At 41.5% G+C, this 20,525-nt stretch overlaps 1 pseudogene; it reads left to right on the top strand.

The window, feature by feature from the left end:
* Positions 1–10,190: 10,190 nt before the first annotated feature.
* LOC121439808 lies at positions 10,191–17,450 on the top strand (annotated as a pseudogene).
* The last annotated feature ends 3,075 nt before the right edge of the window (positions 17,451–20,525 follow it).

The raw sequence follows: 20,525 nt of genomic DNA, 5'->3' as shown, positions 1-20,525 counted from the left end.
TTTCAATTGCAGTCCACTCTCAAGTACCGCAGAGCTCAGCTGGAGTTAGTCCGAGGGGGGTGCTATGCTTGTCGTGGCCCAAGTTCTTAGCATCTCTTTAACAAAAGAGGCTTGCATCCCAAAAGTCATGACAGCCTGTTTAATTTCTTTGAGATCATTCATACGGACAGGCTCCCATGTATCCTCCTTGATGACCCAAGGGTTTCTGGAAACAATCACCTTCTCTGTTGTTATTACTGGAAAGGCAGGTAGAGCTGTAGGTAGAGCTTTGTGGAAATTGTCCTGGAGAGATTTACCCATAGATGTAGTTAAAATTTGCCTTTCTACCCTTTGCTCTTCTTCATCAGAATTTAGAAATTTTCAATCTTTTCAATTCTATTCACCATTGCCTTCTGCAATGTCTGAATCTCCTGTCCAGAATTATGTTCCAAAGCCTTCATTGGGGATTCTAAATTATGAAGTTTGTCTATTAGAGATAACATTTCATTTTTTGGACATCGTTTTTGATGGCATAAACCGTGCCTTCTTGTAGTGACAATCTTTCCATCAATCTGTCATAAGCTTTAGACAAAATCTGATTGTCACATTCAGCAGTTTTGATTCTCTCAGTTAATGTTTCATTTCCTACAGAAAGGGACTGAATCTTTTGGTCCAAATCAGCTGTTCCCTCTTCACAGTAATGAATTTCTCCTTAATATCAGCCTCTAATGTTTCAGTACCTACAGAAAGGGACTGAAGCTTACGATTCAAATCAGCTGTTCCCTCTTCCATAGTAATGAATTTCTCCTTAATATCAGCCACTAATGTTTCAGTTCCTACAGAAAGGGACTGAAGCTTACGATCCAGATCAGCTCTTCCCTCTTCCATTGTAATGAATTTCTCCTTAACATCAGCCTGGAGAACTTCAAACTGATTCTCAATTGTTTTTAAGCGTTCAATCTCTGCCTTAAGAATCCTGGATTCATCTCGTAAAGACTTTATCATATTTCTATTATCAAACCATTTAGTGCCAATGAAAACTACGAATCCCAGAAGGATCCATAGATGTGGGGTGAGAGACACCTCTTGTAAAATCTCCCACATGGTACAATTAAAAAAGCTGTTAAATTCTTGAATACTAACATGTTCAGACATTTTATTTATAAAAGAAAAATATTTTACCTGCAATGATCGGTTCCTGCCAGTGGTGGTCTCTGTGTTTTTGGAGCCTGTCCTAGAACTAGCTCTTGTAGACCAGGCTGGCCTCGAACTCACAGAGATCTGCCTGTCTCTGCCTCCCGAGTGCTGGGATTAAAGGTGTGCACCCCTACCGCCTGGCTGGTCTCAAACTCACAGAGATCCGCCTGCCTCTGCCTCCTAAGTGCTGGGATTAAAGGTGTGCGCTACCACTGCCTGGCAGGCCTCAAACTCATAGAGATCTGCCTGTCTCTGCTTCCCAAGTGCTGGGATTAAAGGTGTGTGCTACCACCGCCTGGCTGGCCTCAAACTCACAGAGATCCACCTGAGTTTGACTCCCAAGTGCTGGTATCAAATGCATGCACCACCACCACCGGGGCAAGTCAGTTTGTATCAGAACAAATCTGCCACTGTGGCGGCTTTTGTTGCAAAACCGCAGGTACTTGAGTTTCTGCTAATTCAGGCAGTGGGGTTCTGCCCCAAACTTAGGCAAGGCAGGCAGGGAGGGGTTAATTGCTCTGGCGAGCAGGCGGGGCAGAATGGGCCTGTGTGGCCAAGTGTGTCTCGAACTCGGCACTGGGGCCCGAGTCACAAACTAAAAAAACAGCACACAGGAGGGTGCTGTGTTAGCTAGCAGGCTACCCGCTTGAGTCAGGGGCAAAATAGCCCAGGTTGGACGCCAAAATGTAGTAGCGTAAATGAATGCAGACATATTGTAAAAATATATATATCTATAGCTTTAATGTAGAAATAGACTTACAGAACAACCATCCCACGGAGACCAGGAAAGCAGAAGAGACGGCTGGGAGCAAGCTCGCCAAATTTATAGGCAGACATTAGCCCGAGGCGAACACGCCCCCCAAGGGGCGGGACTTATCCCTACAGTTATATGTAATTTTGCTCTGTTCAAGTTAAAGACTTCTTTTTTTTTTGTTTAAACAGAAAAGGGGGAAATGATGTGGGAGTGTCATATATCAATCTGTTGATTTCATTGGTTAAGTAATAAAGAAACTGCTTGGCCCTGATAGGTTAAAACATAGGTAGGAGGAGTAAACAGAACAGAATGCTGGGAGGAAGAGGAAGTGAGCTCAGAGGCCATGCTCCCCTCTCCCAGGCAGACACAATGAAGCAAGCCGCCAGGTCAGATGTATTGAATCTTTTCCAGTAAGACTGATGCTACATAGATTATTAGACATGGGTTGATCGGGATATGAGAATTAACCTGTAAGGACTAGAGTTAATGGGCCAAGCAGTGTTTAAAAGAATACAGTTTGTGTGTTGTTATTTCGGGTAAAGCTAGCCGATGGCTGGAGCTGGGTTGCGGAATGCAACCCACAGCTCCTACTATATTCCCTTGTTCTGAGGACGTGTGACAGCTATAAGTTCCAGTGTCCACTATGTGTTTCAGTGACTGCTTCGTGTTCTAGTGACCACTATGTGTTCCAGTGATCACTATGTGTTCCAGTGACCGCTGTGTGTTCCAGCCACTGGTATGTGTTCCGGTGTCCACTATGTGTTCCAGTGACTGCTATGTGTTTTAGTGACTGCTTGATGATCCAGCGAAAACTGTGTGTTCCAGTGGCCACTATGTGTTCCAGTGACCGCTGTGTGTTCCAGTGAACACTATGTGTTCCAGTGAACGCTATGTATTCCAGTGGCTGCTATATGTTCCAGTGACCACCATGTGTTTCACTAACCGCTGTGTGTTCCAGTGACCACTAAGTGTTCCAGTGACTGCTGTGTGTTCCAGTGAACGTTATGTGTTCCAGTGGCTGCTATGCATTCCAATGACCGGTATGTGTTTCTGCCCCTCAGCTACTCTGAGCTGACTTCTGTACAAATTGCAATAAAACACATCCTTTTCTGTGGAGGGGACACACAAGTTGTAAATGGATAAACTGTGCTTTATTGCTAATATAAGGAGAGAAAGAGAGGAATGTCCTGGCCAGTATGGGCGACAAACTTCCTGCGACACCAGAAGAGCCCATATCCCACTTGCTCCTGGAGAATGAAGATGTTCTTGGTCTCCACCAGAGTCTTCATGTCAAGGTTGTACTTGATAGCAGGGGAATGCTTTTTTCTCAGTATTGCCCTCTGGTTTTTCCTAAGTTTAGCTCTCTTGTTGTTAAATCAGTCCTGAAATTAGAGGGATAGAGTTGTTAGACCACTATTAATAGTTTCTAAAATATTAAATAGTTTTTTTTTAAATTTAGTTCAAATGTTTTCTCTAATAGGGGCTTCCTTTATCCCAGAGACACATGTTTTGAGGATATATTTCAGTGTTTCATAATGTCTGGCAAATCAGGTTTCTGTCTAAGAATATTTACATGTAATTTTCTATCTTTAGAGATATGGTCGCCAATATTCAGAGTAATAAAGGATTTGTCTCCTACCCAATTTCTGGCTATCTCAGAATCTTTAATATAATACCCTTTCTTTTAATCAGTGTGATGAAACAGGACTTCAACCATTTAAGGTCAAAAATTAGCCCATGGAATCTCATAGAATTTAAATGCTTCTATAGCATGGGAAAGTGTCAATTGAGTATAGAGGAAGTCCTAAAAGTTGGCAAATATCTTTGTCAGTTACATGTCTGATAGAAGATTAATATTCTGAATATACAAAGAACTTTAAAAACTAAACAATCAAGAAAACAAACCCAATTAAAACGAAGCTATGGAAATAAACAGGGAGTTCTATTAGGAAGAAATAAAAATCACAAAGAAATATTCCAGATGTTTTCAACATCCTTAGGAGTTAGGGAAATGCCAAGTAATATTAATTTCATATTTTCTTAGAATCTTTTTAAAAATTATGTAAACAAAATGGCCTCCATGGCTAGATATCCCTAAAGATATAATAACTGCACTTCTATTTTAGCAGTATCCAAAAGTTGTCTAATTAGACTTAAGATCTTCTTAACAGGAGAGGAATCATAATTTCTACTACTATAGATCCACTCAATTATGTCTTTCTGTTGAGGTTAAATCTCTTAGAGGAAAACGTACTATTGTCACTTTGTTAAACTAGTATAATTTTTTTTTATTTTTCTAGAAAAGGTTTCTCTGTGTAGCTTTGGAGCCTGTTCTGGAACTAGCTCTTATAGACTAGGCTGGCCTCAAACTCACAGAGATCTGATTCCCTTTGCCTCCCAAATGCTGAGATTAAAGGAGTATGCTACCACAACTTGTCAAGCTAGTATAATTTCCTTTTTTTCATATATATACATATACATATTTATATTAAAAAATTTCCACTTCCTTCCTTCCATACCCCTCCAGTCTTTTTTTTTCTTTTTTCCCTTTTTTTAAATTTATTTATTCATTAAAGATTTCTGTCACTTCCCTGCCACTGCCTCCCATTTCCCTCCGCCTCCCCCAATTAAGTCCCCCTCCCTCATCAGCCCAAAGAGCAATCAGGGTTCCCTGCCCCTTGGGAAGTCCAAGGACCACCCACCTCCATCCAGGTCTAGTAAGGTGAGCATCCAAACTGCCTAGGCTCCCACAGAGCCAGTATGTGCAGTAGGATCAAAAACCTATTGCCATTGTTCTTGAGTTCTCAGTAGTCCTCATTGTCCACTATGTTCAGAGAGTCCGGTTTTATCACAGGCTTTTTCAGACCCAGGCCAGCTGGCCTTGGTGAGTTCACGATAGAACATCCCCATTGTATCAGTGTGTGGGTGCACCCCTCGTGGTCCTGAGTTCCTTGCTCGAGCTCTCTCTCCTTCTGCTCCTGATTTGGACCTTGAGTTTTCAGTTCAGTGCTCCAATGTGGATCTCTGTCTCTGTCTCCTTTCATCGCCTGATGAAGGTTAATATTCAGGAGGATGCCTATATGTTTTTCTTTGGGTTCACCTTCCTTTTTAGCTTCTCTAGGATTACAAATTATAGGCTCAATGTCCTTTATTTATGGCTAGAAAACAAATATGAGTGAGTAAATCCCATGTTCCTCTTTTTGGGTCTGGCTTACCTCACTCAGGATAGTGTTTTCTATTTCCATCCATCTGCATGCAAAATTCAAGAAGTCCTTGTTTTTTACGCTGAGTAGTACTCTAATATGTATATATTCCATACTTTCTTCATCCATTCTTCCATTGAAGGGCATCTCGGTTGTTTCCATATTCTGGCTATTACAAACAATTATGCTATGAACATAGTAGAGCATATACTTTTGTTGTATGATAAGGCCTCTCTTGGGTATATTCCCAAGAGTGGTATTGCTGGGTCCAGGGGTAGGTTGATCCCGAATTTCCTGAGAAACTGCAACACTGCTTTCCAAAGTGGTTGCAAAAGTTTGCATTCCCACCAGCAATGGATGAGTGTACCCATTTCTCCACCACCTCTCCAGCAAAGGCTTTCATTGGTGTTTTATATTTTAGCCACTCTGACAGGTGTAAGATGGTATCTTAAAATTGTCTTGATTTCCATTTCCCTGCTCACTAAGGAAGTTGAGCATGACCTTAAGTGTCTTTTGGCCATTTGAACTTCTTCTGTTGAGAGTTCTCTGTTCAGCTCAGTGCCCCATTTTATAATTGGGTTGATTACCCTTTTACGGTCTAGTTTCTTGAGTTCTTTATATATTTTTGAGATCAGACCTTTGTCAGTTGTGGGATTTGTGAAGATCTTCTCCCAGTCAGTGGTTTGCCTTTTTGTCTTAGTAAGCTAGTATAATTTCTAACTTCACTTTAAATATTTATTTTCTACCCACAGGTAAGGGTAGATCTCACCCATCAGCAAAGACACATCTTTTGGCATCAGGAAATAATTATCATCAAAAGATCATTAAATAAAGCCACAACTGATCAAATTGCAGATAATAACTCAACATGTGGTGCCCTTCCCAAACTTACACATCTGCAAAGCTTAAGGTTTGGGAAACATGGAGGAATAGGGGACAGAAAGACTGTAAAATCCAGAAGACCTGGAAGTCTGTTGTGAGATTGTGTCTTCTAACTATGAAAAGGAAGCTATACCCATGAAATCTCAACAAGACTGCTCTATAAACAATATTCATTTTCCAATTCCACCATCAAGTGACATCCCTATATATATATGGGTGAAATCTTACCAAACCTCACTCCTAAATGAAGAGCTTTAAGTAATTATCAATGGCTGATAAATGGAGAATTAGTCTTCTGCAGTATTGAAGCTGTTAATTGGCTATCCAATACCAAATAGTCTTCCCTAAATACATATACATACGAGCAACACTAAACAGACTCAGCAGGTTGTATTTATATACCTATTCACCAGTATGTAACAACAATTTTTGAAAAGAGGTTGAGTGGAGTCAGTCAATGGATGAGAGAGGAACAAGAATGGGAGACACTAAGTAACTACATTTCAATTAAATTTCACTGAAAAATAAAACTGCAAACTTCAGCATGAAGCTCAGAATTCCTGTTCAAGGGACCATATTCATGCATATATCTTGATGTGGTTTTATGTTTCCCAAAATATCCAACTGTCAAAAGTCCATTTACATAATTCCAAGACTTCTGCTCATATGCCTAAGAAAATCCAAGAATTTCTTTAAGGCTACAACTCCCCTGTATGGGTCTCCTGAGGTATCAGTATAGTTATATATCTGAAGGCAAAACTGGGTGGTGACATTTGGCCATGAGGGTCGTCAGCCTTGTATTGGTGAAAAACTCCTTCCGGAGTGCAGGGCCATATCTATTGACTCTACAAGATGAATTCCCCTCCACCAGAGGTGAGGAGAATAGAACTGTCAGAGTACAGGTAAGGGGGCAGAACCCAGAAAATGAAGAAAAACTTTTTCCATGCATAAAATAAAATCTTGAGAAATCAAGCAGCTCAGTATCCTAGGTTTCATCAGTGTCTTAGGTCTCATTGGGGTCCTCCCTTATATCTCTACCCCACTGTACAGATTCCCGTCTGTTTACAATCATAGTCCTGATGCCAACTCCCTGTCCCCTTCAAGTCTGAAATTTATTTATATAACATTGTAAGTCAGCCAGTCTCACAATAAAGGCTTTCTTTTTTATTTTCTTTGCTTTTTTTGGACAGTTTTAGGTCTGGTTTCTGAATGGAGGTTGTTTATAGAATTAGATTGTGTATGTGAATTTGGACCTAAGAAAAGGCATCTCTCTACATTTTTTCTTTTCTTTGTTACTTTATCTAGATCTGCCAGAAACAACTACCCAACATCTTTATATACCTTAGGAATACTTTTTCAGACATGTTCAAACGTGTTGTATATACAATCCTTAAATCCTCTGTCTCTCCCAGTGGTGAATCTACAGTATGGAGTGCTTTGTCTTCTGTATTTCATTAAGCATTTTTTTTTTCAATGAGAAATCACTCATCTCCATACTATCTGGAGAGAAATTTTGCTAATTTAAGTATACCCAAATTAGGTACTCAGCTCCTGACACCATCAAGCCTGGTAGAGAAATTTGTAATTAGCAACTATTTCTCTAGTAGCAGATCAGATCTAGAGAAAACTTCCTAAATTGACTTACAGAGCAGAAGTGGAGTAATCCAAAAAGGCTATCTTTACACTGGAGTGGCAGAAAACTCAGCAGCTTCTCAATCCAAGAAACTGGACCCCTCAGCAATTCTAATCTGTAGCAGGAGGCCCCTTGTTGATTCCCAGCCACTTAGCCCCAAAATAATCACACAGAAACAGTTTAAATCACTGCTTGTCCCATTAGCTCTAGCTTCTTATTGGCTCTTATTTATTAATTTAACCCATTTCTAGTAATCTGTGCATCGCTATGACGCTGTGGCTTACTGGGTAAAATTCCCAGAGTCTGTCTCTGGTGGAGGTTCCATGGCTTCTCTCCCAGCCCTTCTTTCTCCCATCATTCAGCTTAGTTTTCCCCACCTAGCTAAGTTCTGTCCTGATATAGGTTCCAAGCAGTTTCTTTATTCATTAATGGTTATCACAGCATACAGAGGGAAAACCCACATCACTAATCTGAAAATCTAAAAGGTCTCTGGAAAGCCTTGTGTTGTGTATGCTTTCGAAGACTGAAGAATCTATGGTCTATCAGACAAGGCCAGAGCAGAATTGATAGACTTGCCCAGAAAAAAGGAAGTGAATGCTTTTCCTTTGACCTCATTATATCTTGATTTCCAGTTGGAACATGTTACCCATATCAAGGGGTAATTCTCTATAGAAAACCCTCACAGCCTCCCAGGGGTGTGATTCCTAGGTAATTATCAATCCAGTCAGGTTAACATCTATCGCAGGGGTCCCAGAGAATGGAAATGCCTCTGAAGACTTCAGAAAAGCTATCTAGCCAAGGAGTCAGGAGTAAATCCTCCTTCCCTGAAATTACATTTCAAAGTAAGCCCATGGCCATTATCCAACACTCTGGGTGGACTGAAGAAAAGCACAGAAAAGGCACAAGGCACAAAGACACAAAAATGGTGAGAGTAAGGTTTGTAATGCTAGAACCCAGATTATGAGTTTGGTAACCAACTCTACAGACTGCCTTGTCATTGCAGGCCAAGTTAGGCACTTCTCTCAGATAGGGACACAAGAAAGAATGCTAGTGAAGAGTCACCAGTGGACACTGTCCAGATCATAGATAGTGAGGTAGTATCATCCAGGTTGCTTTAGCAAGATTTGACTGAAGTCACCCTGCAGCCAGGAGTAAGAGTGGTAGGCAGTGATGAGCCCTCATAATCCCTGTGTATCTATCGACTGTGGGGCTCTTTACACAGATGCAGACAACTCTAGATACCCAGCCCCTGCTGAAGGTGATAAGTCTGATCCATAAAAGAGTCCTAGAACTTTCACTTCTGAAAGGCTGCATAGAACACTAAACATTTTAAACTGTGACCCATTTTGGACCTAAAATTTTATGTCATCAAAGGTAGACAGGCATGAAACACTTGTATACAAATTGAATACTTACTAATAATAAATCATGAAATTTTTTTATTTTGAAATGATTGTATATAAAACTATAAGGGGGCCCAAGACCTTAGCAGGACCTGAGACTCCATGATGACTCTCATTCAGGTTGCAAAACTCAGCATGCAGATGGCAACACCTGACACTATGAAAACAAAGACCTAAACCGTCAAAGTCCACAGTTTTGGCAAAGTCTCTAAATGTACTAACCTTGCCTTTTGACTCCTGTAGTTCTGCTTCTGGCTAACTCCTCTTATTAACTGAAATGTGTCAACCCAAGACATGGATTTTGTGTTTAAAATGTCACCCTGATGAAGGTTTGGGGTTTGGGGTTTGGGGTAGCAAACACTTAAACTCCTGTCCAAGCAATTGTCTCTGGTGGCTACCCTGCAACATGTACATACATACATATGTATGATCATACTATTTGTTAAAATTAAAAATAAATCTTCAGAGTTACACATATGTGCTTTTTTGTTCTTTTTACAGATAATTAAATCATAGCCTAATTTGATTTTCCAGGATGTAATAAATCAGCCAATATTTTTCAGAGTTGATCATTATTTTGATTTCATAATTTCCAACAATGAAAACGATGCTTCAAATAACAGGTAGCACAAAAAGATTAAGGTTTATTTAGGGCCATATCAAAATGTGAAAATTATGTCCTAATATGATAGTTTATTTAATTATCTTATTTTTATTCATATCCTTCCTCCACCTCTAAATCACCTTAAAATGCATTCTCAAGCTTCGTCAAGATTAGCTCGTAGTTCTAAAAGAAACTCCTCAGCTCAGGACCAACTGCTGGTCTGTTTCTCCAGCAAGTCAGAAAACTAGCGTTCTCCTTCAAGCAGTCTTTTTTATTTATTTCTACTTTTTTATTTTTTCCCCAACACTACTTATTGCAACTGTCATTATTCCATGCACAAGTTCGTGCCCACACTCCACCCCTTGTTTGCCTAAACTAGAGCCTCGCCCAGGGTTGTGAGTTGAAAGCCAATAGCAGCGATAGCAGTCTGGAGTAACAATTTTAGCCTGGAAATCCCAGACAGTTCCTCAGGGGGCTTCAAGGCGCACAGCCATTTCAGAACCCACAAGGGGGCGCTTTCTGATGCGCTCAGATCATGGCCCGCAAGTACTTCTACTTCGACTATGACTTTTACCGGGTGAACTTCTATGAGGAAGAAATAATGACTGAACCTGAGAAAACAGTGGCCTACACGATAAACAGTGGCAGCTTTGACCAGGGAGTCATAGAGGCCCTGAATAATCTGTTCTGTGAGGGCCAGAAGAGCTCTGTAGACGACCACAGCTACCAGAACTGGGATATAAGTAACAGCCAAGACATTGAGCAAGAAGAGCTGGAGATGGCCATGAACATGGTCGAAGCCAGTGAACAGCCATTAGTCAAGATTCGCCAGAAACCATACATATTCACGCCTGGACAGCTGTGGGAACTGCGAGCAGTCTTTGAAGAAACTCAGTACCCAGACGCCATCAGACGGTATGTATTGGGTCTGTCCTTTAGGACTTTGGGCTCCTTCTCCTCTCCCCTGGCCTCTCCTTACTCTTGTTAAAAGTTTTTAATATTTTTGAGGTTCAGAATACGGACTCATACTAAGCATAGCTTTTTGCCACTGAGGTACAAGCTCCTCAGCAAACCTCAGCGCACGGGAGCCTAGGTGGAAGCCACAGGAGTGCGCCCTCTGGCGAGCTAAGGGCATTGGCCTCACTCTGAGGAAGAAAGCCGCGAAACTTGAGGGTGACCCATGCAGCAGACAGATGTGGCTTTTTTGTAAAGGAGTCTCAGGCTCCCTGCATGAGCTGTGTTGCCTGTAGGGGACCACAGCCTCTTTTTAGTTTTGTTGAATCGGAGTTTGAGTTGTACAGGCTGGACTTGAACCGGCTTGGTAGCCCAATCAGTCCTTGAAGTTGTGATTGATTACTGGTTTGTGTCATCAGGCTTGACTTCCTATCCATTCTTGGCTCTGAATCCACAATCTTCACCTGACTCTTTGATGATGTTTAGGGGGAGTTGTTGTCTAGAAGTCCTAAGTAAAGTCTGTTTTCTTCATCCATTAAAGAATTCAAAGGCAGAAAGATCCCAGGCACAGCAGGCGGCAATGGTACTTACGAAAAGTACTAAAAGTGAAGTAGGAAACACACACACTGAGGCATGAGAGAGAGAGAGAGAGAGAGAGAGAGAGAGAGAGAGAGAGAGAGAGAGAGGAAGAAGAAGGAGGAGGAAGAGGAGGAGAGGAGAGGGAGAGGGAGAGGGAGAGAGAGAGAGGGAGAGGGAGAGGGAGAGGGAGAGAGAGAAAGAGAAAGAGAAAGAGAAAGAGAAAGAGAGAGAGAGAGAGACTCCCCAAAAAGTAGAAAGGGGAATCTGAAAACGAAATGGTTTTCATTTGGAGACCTGGAAGTTTTCAGCTGACTAGTCCTCTCATAAACTGAACCATGTTTAGGACAGACCTTGAACATAGGGTAGCAGGCTGGAAAATTAGCCAACGGCAGGAGAAAACGCCTACTAGGCCTTTGGCTCAGGTAAAGAGGGAGAGAGAGAAGCAGAAAGTTTGCCCTCTTATTAGTTTGAGGCCTCTTTCCCTGTATGTCTGCAGGTCAGGTCTAGCTCTTGGTCCCTCAAGAGCATGCCTCTTGGGTGACCAAGGTTGAACTTTCCATGCATCCTGGTGCAAACCAGGTCTCCAAAATGCTCACTGACCACTCCTTTGGTTCCTTTCTGTTTAAAAAGTGTCCAAAAGTAAACATAGAAACATAAAGGGCATTGCTTAAATCAAATCTGAAGGTCAGAACTCAGCAGACTGAAGTCTTCTCAAGTGATTTGGGGATAGGTCCCTGGGAGTCTGTCTATGACGCCACAGCAAAACCTGAACCCATTAAATAAGTGCCCTTTCCATGTCCCCTAGTCCCCAACTACCACTCTCCTGTTTATTTGTCCTCTCTATATGATTCCTCTAAGGACCTCATATAAGGAAAATCAGGCAGAATTTGTCCTTCCTGAACTAACCTGCCTCAATTAGTATGTCTTTGAGCCTTGTTAGTGTGTTAGCATCAGACAAAATTTCTGCTTTCTCGGGGGTCAGTCATACCCAAACTCCCCTATGCACAGCCATGTGAAAAGCTATCTGGGCAGATTTTCCCTGTGGCCCATGTGGCTTGTGCTGCACTGGTGTGATCTAGTGGAGCAGACAAATACTTTTAAAACTCCATTTCAGTCACTCAGGGTGCACACCCAGAAGCAGGCTTGTGTCATGTGATCATCCCTGCTCACTATTTGAGGAACCACCTCACCCTTCCTTTGTGCTGTACTGTTTGACATTTCCCCAGAGGGAGCATCATGTTTCCAATGTCTTCAGGGACTCACCACGCTTTATTCTGTGGGTGTTGTTAGTAGCCACCTTCTAGGTGTGGGGACCTTCTGGGTGTGGTTTGAACTGCTTTTCACTACTGCTGCCTGAATTTCCCTGTGTTTATGGATACCGTGACCTATGCTCGTGGTCAAATACGTCTTTAGCAAGGTCTTTTTCTCCTATCTAAGTCAGGGTGTGTTTTGTGGTGAGTTATTGGTGTTCAAATATGCTGTCTGATTGCATGTAATGTTTTCTTCCCAGAATTATCTCTTTCAATACACAGACATACTAAAATCTGCTAAACATCCACATTTATCATTTCATTTGTATTGCCTGTGTGGGGCCTGCTTTTTGTGTGCAAAATTTTTCAGAGATCAAATATCCAGAAGAATGAAGACTTGTGTGCCCTCACAAACATACCATTAGGCAGTCACTTTGCATAGTTATCTGTACCTAGTGGCACAGATCTATAACCTCAGCCACACGGGAGGGAGATCCAGAAAGAGGGACACTTCCAGGTTTAGCAGGGCTCAGGAGGATGCTCAAGGTCAGCAGACGCAGCTTAGTGAAACTCTGTTTCAAAATAAGACTGAAAAACACATAAATACAAATATAAATATAAAACCATACAGCTCAGTGGTAGACCCCTTGCCTAGCATATCTGGGATTGTAGGTTCAATTCCTGACGTCACAAAATATGTATAATTTGTATGTGGCAGATATAGACACGTACAAATTTTCTTTTTTCTTTTGTTTATATATATTTTTGAGTCAGGGTTTCTCTGTGTAATAGCCCCGTCTGTCCTGGAACTCTATCTGTAGACTAGGCTGGTCTCAAACTCACTGAGATCCACCTGCCTCTGCCTCCCGAGTGCTGGGATTAAAGGTGTGCACCACCACCACTCTCTCTCTCTCTCATACATTACATCCCTTCTACAGTTTCCCTTCGCTCCACTATTCTCAGCCTCCCCAGACTACCCCTCTCCCCTAGATCCACTGCTCCCACACTTCCCTTCAAACCACTTCTACATAAAGCTCCTTCTAAAGGTTGCTGAAAAGTCTGCTTATAGAGGTGTGAGCGGAGATAGCAATTATTTACATTTTTATTAAAATATTTTTCATGCAATATATTTTAATCATATTCTCTCTCTCCCCCAACTCCTCCCATATCCTCCTTACTCATTCAACTTCATGAACTTTCTCTTTCTCAAAAACAAAGGAAAAAAAACAGAAAAAACAACAAAACCAAAACCCAAATCAAAGAAGACAAACTTAAAAAAGAAAACAAGACAAGAAGTAACAGAAGAAAACAAAAGGTTCACACACACACACACACACACACACACAAAAAAAAAAAACAAACAAACAAAAAAAACATAAAGTATCTTTTGTGTTGGCCAACTACTCTGGACTTGGGGCCTACCCTGGAGTGTTGTGCTGATGATGGTGTCTTTTGCTGTCCAGAAGCATACAGAAGCTTTTCAGTTTCATGAGGTCCCATTTAGTAACTTTTAGTCTTAGTGCCTGTGCTACTGGTGATCTATCTGTTCAGAAGGTCTTTTCCTGTGTCAATGAGTTCAAGGTTATTTATTACTTTCTTTGAGACAGGGTTTCTTACAGGCCTGCTGTATTTCCTTCTCAGCTTGCTATGTGATTTTGGAAACATAACTTGACCTCTCTGTTTTATTCTATTAGGTTCAGTGTATCTGGGTGTATGTCTATAATAGTAATTTTTTTCTCTTGGTGGATTTTTTCTTTAATGGATATATAGTGTTCTTTCTTATCTTGTCTGATTAGTTTTGTTTTGAAGTCTCTCAGATATTAAAATAGCTACACCTGTTGCATCTTGGTTCTGTTTGCTTGGAATGCCATTTCCCATCCTGTTACTCTAAGGTAACATCTGTCCTTGCTGTCCTTGGTGGTGAGCTGTTTCTTGAATGCAGCACAAAGATGGATCCCATTTTCTTACCAAATCTGTTATTCTGTGTTTTCTGGTGTGTGTGGGGAAGAGTATAGACCATTAAATTAGATAGTTTTTAATGATCGGTGTTTACTGATTTCTGTTATTTTGTTGTGGTGTAGCATTTTTCCATCATTTGATTAACTATCGTGAGATTATTTATTCCTTGTGTCCTCTTGGATTCAGTTAACTTTCTCTCTTCAGTTTGAAATTTCCTTCTAGTGCCTTCTGCAGAGCTGTATGTGTGGACAGAAATTGCTCAAATTTGTTTTTCTCTTGAAATATTTTTCTTTCTCTGTTAATTGTGGTTAGTAGTTTTGCTGGATCTAGTAGTCTGATCTGACATCTGTGGTCTCTTAGGGCTTCTACAACATCTAACCAATCCCTTCCAGCATTCAGACTCTCCAATGGGCCCATCTTTACATGTGACTTGGTCCTTTTCCCTTGAAGCTTTTAATATTCTTTCTTTGTTCTATATCTTTAGTATTTTAATTATGTGGCAAAGGTATTTTCTTTTCTGCTCCAGTCTATTTGGTGTTCTGTATGCTTCTTGTACCTTAATAAGCATCTCTTTCTTTAGAGTGGGTGAGTTTTCCTTCATGATTTTATTGAAAAGACTTTTTGTGCTTTTGGCATGTGTTTTTCTCCTTCTCTATACCGATTATTCATAGGTATGGTATTTAAATATTGTCCCAGATTTCCTGGGTTAATTATGTCTGAATATTTATTTTTAATATTTAACACTTTCTTTGACCAAGATATTCATTTTTCTACCCTGTCTTCAAGATGTGAAACTCTATCTTCCATGTCTTTTAATCTGTTGTTGAGACTTTCATATAAAGTTTTTGTTCGACATCCTGAGTTTTTCACTTCTCTTTTTATTTCATCTTGGGTTTTCTTTGGTGATTCTATTCCTTTGTTAAATTCAACTTTCATGTCCGGAATTGTTTTTACTTGCGTTTTTTTGGCAAGTTTTTGTGGTCTTTCAGACATTTATTTGGATCTTCTTTAAGGTAATTGAACATATTAATAATTGGTGTCTTGGAGTCCTTGTCTTATGCTTCAGCTAAATCGCTTTTCTTATAGCCTATCACAATAGAGTTGCTGACATCTTGAGGAAGCATGTTGTATTGATTCATGTTTGTGTTTGGCGCTGGGATCTAGGCATCTAAAGCTATGATGTTTGAGGTGTTTCTTAGTGTAGACATCTGGTGTCGTATTTGTTGGGTGGGTCCTTTGGTCCTAGTCAAGTGTAGCTGCTGTGGGTAGCTGTGTCCCAGCAAGTATGGTGGCTGAGGGTCCTTGGCAGAATTGTTTTGCACTTCAATGGGGAGTCACAAAGGGATGGAGCTGAGCTGAGAGGGGCAGTGGGGGAAGAACTAGAGTTATTCTGCATCTGCACCAGGAGGGCGAGTCCCTAAGGGATTGGGTTGGGCTAGGCAGAGGGCCTCCTGAAGGCAGGCTGCAACAGAACTAAGCCAGAACTGGGATTTGTATATAAAATGATATTGTTTTAAAAATAAAATAAAAAGAATAAGTATGGAGAGCAAGTTCTTAAATTTTAAAATATACATGGAATGTACTAATTATAGTTAATTCCATGTCTAGGATGGAATATTAAATATTTTTCTTTTTTCTCTTCACAGAAGAGAACTGGCAGAGCTCATGAATGTGGATGAACAGAAGGTGAAGGTCAGTCAGTCTGCGTATTTAGTTTACCAGTGTGCTGATCTCAGAGTTGCCTCCGGACATGGATGACTTTGCCCTAGGCACATGAAACTACTTTATTTTTTCCTTGTGTCTTATGCTGGGGAAAAAGATCTGGAATATGAGACCTTGGCAATGAAAAATGGAAAAGGAAAACTTTAGCTAATGTTTACTCCGTGAGGGGCAGTCACTTGTGATCCTAAAATAAAAGCAAAATCAAACATATAGCATCTACACCTCTGTCTGTCTCTCTCATGTATGTATAAATGTGTATATATACGTGTGTGTATATAGTATCTATGTTACATAAATATTTTGCATGTGTGTGTGTGTGTGGCATAATTAACATTTGATTCCGTGTAACACACAAGAGTGCTTCACAGGGGTCTTCTGTTGAGTATCATTTTGAAACTCAGGGTGACTTGGAAATGATCATGTGGCTGCCGGGAATATCTTGGATGTAAAACATAACATGTGCACTTGGTAAAAGTAGGAATGAATGACAAACTAAAGGGGAAATGGGATAATTGAGCCATGTAATATATTTTCATAAACTAAAGAATTTTTCTATCATGTGAGACAAATGTGGAAAGAGAACTTAAAGTCCAAGAGGGTAAATTTCTTTGTTTCCTTTAGAAGGTTTTGAAAAGGTGATTCAGACAGTGGTGGTTCTAAATTTAGTTTCTGGTATTATTATATTGCATATCCAGGAAAAATATTTCCCCGAGTTCCCACTAGGGCAGAGGAGTCAGTTCTTGAATACAAAGGGAGTTCATGACCACCCGGAATACAGGGGACTGTTTCTAAGGACAATTTTGAAAGAATAACTGTAAGCCTATGCACATAGAGCTTGGTACATGACTCTAATTGGGTGTGCAGAATAAAGGGTTTGGTATTGTGCATAATGAATTTTTCTTTGCTTTTCTGGTAGTGATATACAAACCAGGAAATATGAAACTGTAGGCAGGTCATTGGCCATGAAATGGCTAGTAGCTTGAGCCATACAAAGCATGTGAGCACTTAAAAAACTGCATTGTGGGTTCAAAAGAGATTCATAGGGTCAAATGAGAGCAGCAGCTGCTAAATATGTTAATCGAACCCTTCTCTCCCTCGGATTTCAGGACTGGTTTAACAACAAGAGAGCTTAACTTAGGAAGAACCAGAGGGCAATACTGAGAAAAAAGCATTCCCCTGCTATCAAGGACAACCTTGACATGAAGACTCTGGTGGAGACCAAGAACATCTTCATTCTCCAGGAGCAAGTGGGAGATGGGCTCTTCTGGTGTCACAGGAAGTTTGTCGCCCATACTGGCCAGGACATTCCTCTCTTTCTCTCCTTATATTAGCAATAAAGCACAGTTTATCCATTTACAACTTGTGTGTCCCCTCCACAGAAAAGGATGTGTTTTATTACAATTTGTACAGAAGTCAGCTCAGAGCAGGTGAGGGGCAGAAACACATACCGGTCATTGGAATGCATAGCAACCACTGGAACACATAACGTTCACTGGAATACACATGGTGCATGAGTCTGTACATGTATGCATGCAGGGGCCTGTGTAGGCCAGAGGAGGGTGTCCTCTTCCCTGGAGCTGGAGTTACAGGAAGATGCAATGTAGGGTTAAGCCAGCCGCTTAGGGGGCAGGCTTGCCTAGGGTGAATGTTTACTTATAAATCAGGCACGCTGGAGCCCGCATGCTCCTTCTGCTTCCTGTGCTCCTTGGGATCCTTGGTCCTGTAAGTCTATTTCTTCATTAAAGCTGTATATATTCTTTACAATCTGCCTGCATTCATTTATGCCGCTACAATGCAAAACACCATAGGTTCTGAAAAATGTACCATGAAAGATCAGGACTGGTCTATAGCTGTTGCAAGAAGGCCACTTGTGTGTCTCCTGACTGCTCTGCGCAGTAATAATCATACAGAAACCATATTATTTGCAATGCCTTGTGGCCAATAGCCTAAGCGTTTTTGTGGCTAACTCATATCCTTATCTAACACATCTCTATTAATCTGTGTATCACCACGTGGCTTTGGATTAACAGCTAAAGTTCTGGAATCGCTCTCTGGAGGAGCTACATAGCTTCTCTCTGGCTTTGCTCTTCTTTCTCCCAGCATTCAGTTTAGTTTTCCCCACCTAGCTCTGTTCCCAATAACTTGCTATAGGCCCATGTAGTTCTTTTTTAACAACATAGAGAGGGGAATCTAACATCATCACATATTCGCTGTGCCATCTTTCTATGCCCTTATTCTGGGAATTGATTGGCCCCAAGAGATGTGTGTTGGTTTGGAATGTTTGTTGTGGGAATGACAGTCATGGGATAAGTACACGGATCCCAATGGGGTCATCTCTTCATGTGTATATTAGACACATATGTGCCCTCCTCTCCTGGAATGTAAAGCTGCAGGTGCTCTCTTTGGGGCCACACCAGGACCTAATTAGGAGCAATGGGCCCCTCCCTCACTGTTCTTAGGTCTCTACAGAGGAATCTTCCTCTGCATTTGTAGGGCTCTGATCCACAGGCCTACTTTGTGTAGCCAGGCCCTGACAGTTTCTCAGGAGTATACTAAGAGCCTGATTGCAATCTGTGGTAGTATCCCAGGGAGTCTTTCTCACCAGCTCCACCTCACACACACCCCAATGAATCTACCTTCCATCTAGGTCCTGTATATGTTCCTAATACAGCATCTACCTTGGTGCTTATAATCCCAGCACCAGAGTTCCCAGTTCCTCTTTGAGTAGGATGTTGTCTCAAGGTTTCTGTCACTTTGAAAACACCATGAAAAATGGAAGTTGGGGAAGAAGAGTTTTATTTTATGTACACTTCAGCATTGCTGTTCATCACTCAAGGAAGTCAGAACAGGAACTCAAACAGGGAAGGTTCACAGAAGCAGGATCTTATGAGGAGGCTATGCAGGAGAGCTGCTTACTGGCTTGCTTCCCATGGCTTACTCAGTCTGCTTTCTTATAGAACCCAGGACCACCAGTCCAGGAAGGGCATCTTTTACTGTATGCTGGGCTCTTGCCTATTGATGAATAATTGAGAAAATGGCTTTGAGTTGGACATCATGAAGGCATTTCCTCAACTGGGGCTCCTTCCTCTCTGATCACTATAGCCTTTTTCAACATGACACACAAAACCACCCAGTACACATGTTATCTGTCCTCTGGACACTCTTGCTATGGGGATTCACGTCCTCCATCTCTCTGCAGTGCCTCTACAATCCACAAACTATCCTAATACAAGTCTGTACTACAACCAGCCTATCTGTCCCTCCTCTGTCACACCAAACTTCTGTATGTGGATCCTCGGTACACAGCCCTGTTTACCCATCTTCTCTATTGCAAAGTTCAGATCCCCGGCTTACTGGTACTCAGTTTAGAAAGAGGCTTTATCACATCCTCCTGCACCCCCTTTTCTAGAGTCAGCCATATCTAGAAGCAGTCACAGCATCAAAAGCAGCTCACGCCTTGGCCACTTTCTCACAGGTCATGTACTCTACCCCACTACATACACCACCATGCTAATGCCACCCTGATGTGTCCTCCCTGCCAGAACTCAGGCATAACACTCTCTATAGGCTTTCCACACTGCCTCTCCTCCAATCACCCTCTGGCTAACACAGCCTATTGCTCCCTGCATGCTCTGAAGCCTGCATCCTATGCCTTCCACTAACCTGGCCTGGTGTATCTACTGAGAATCTTATGCCTCTCCTGCTTGAACTGGGAGGATCGATCAATATGCCTCTTGTGCATCTCGGGCTAGTTGTGGGAGCAAAGAGGAAGCCTCTTTCAAATGGGCGTAAAAAGGCCTCTTGTGTTTCCTTTGAAACACTACCTGTGCCAGGAGGACTCCTAGTAGCATGACTGTGCCATTGAAAGGAGTGATAGTGAACAGACCTGGGGGTAGCCTAGGTCCCTGGTCACACACCCCACTGATGAATGCTCAGAAAGTGGTCTTTTTGTATTTGTTGCAGTACAAGAGTGAACTTGTAGATTTGTGAGAAACTCTGTTTTTGTCGTGAACAGTCTTCTCACTGGAGACTTGTCCTTTTCCTGTTCTTAGGTGTTTGTTCCCACAGGGTCGAGTTAAGGTAAGGATAGTACAGTGTGACAACAGAGAAGAATATATGTCTGAGCGCGGGTTGCCGTTAGTTTGAGAAACTTTTGTGACTTGTGGAGTAGTAAAGATGACTCAGGGTTTGATCCCTTCCTTTTATCTTCTGTTAAATATTTTCTCAATATTGGACATACACACCTTACTGACCCCCAAAAAGGACATGAAATATTTTGAATACACAACTCTTTATTGCTGAAGGGATAAGGTGTCACAGGCATCAGAAGGTGTCAGTGACACCTGAAGATCCTGTCTTCATCTGGGGCCTGGACAGGATGATGCTTCAGGACTCCTACAAAAGCT

The sequence above is a fragment of the Microtus oregoni genome, unplaced genomic scaffold (genome assembly GCF_018167655.1).
Source record: "Microtus oregoni isolate MIOR12 unplaced genomic scaffold, Mior012 000063F_ref0000156, whole genome shotgun sequence".
Classification (NCBI taxonomy): domain Eukaryota; kingdom Metazoa; phylum Chordata; class Mammalia; order Rodentia; family Cricetidae; genus Microtus; species Microtus oregoni.
Note: the sequence above shows the minus strand (reverse complement) of the source record. Positions and strands in the feature narration are given on the sequence as shown.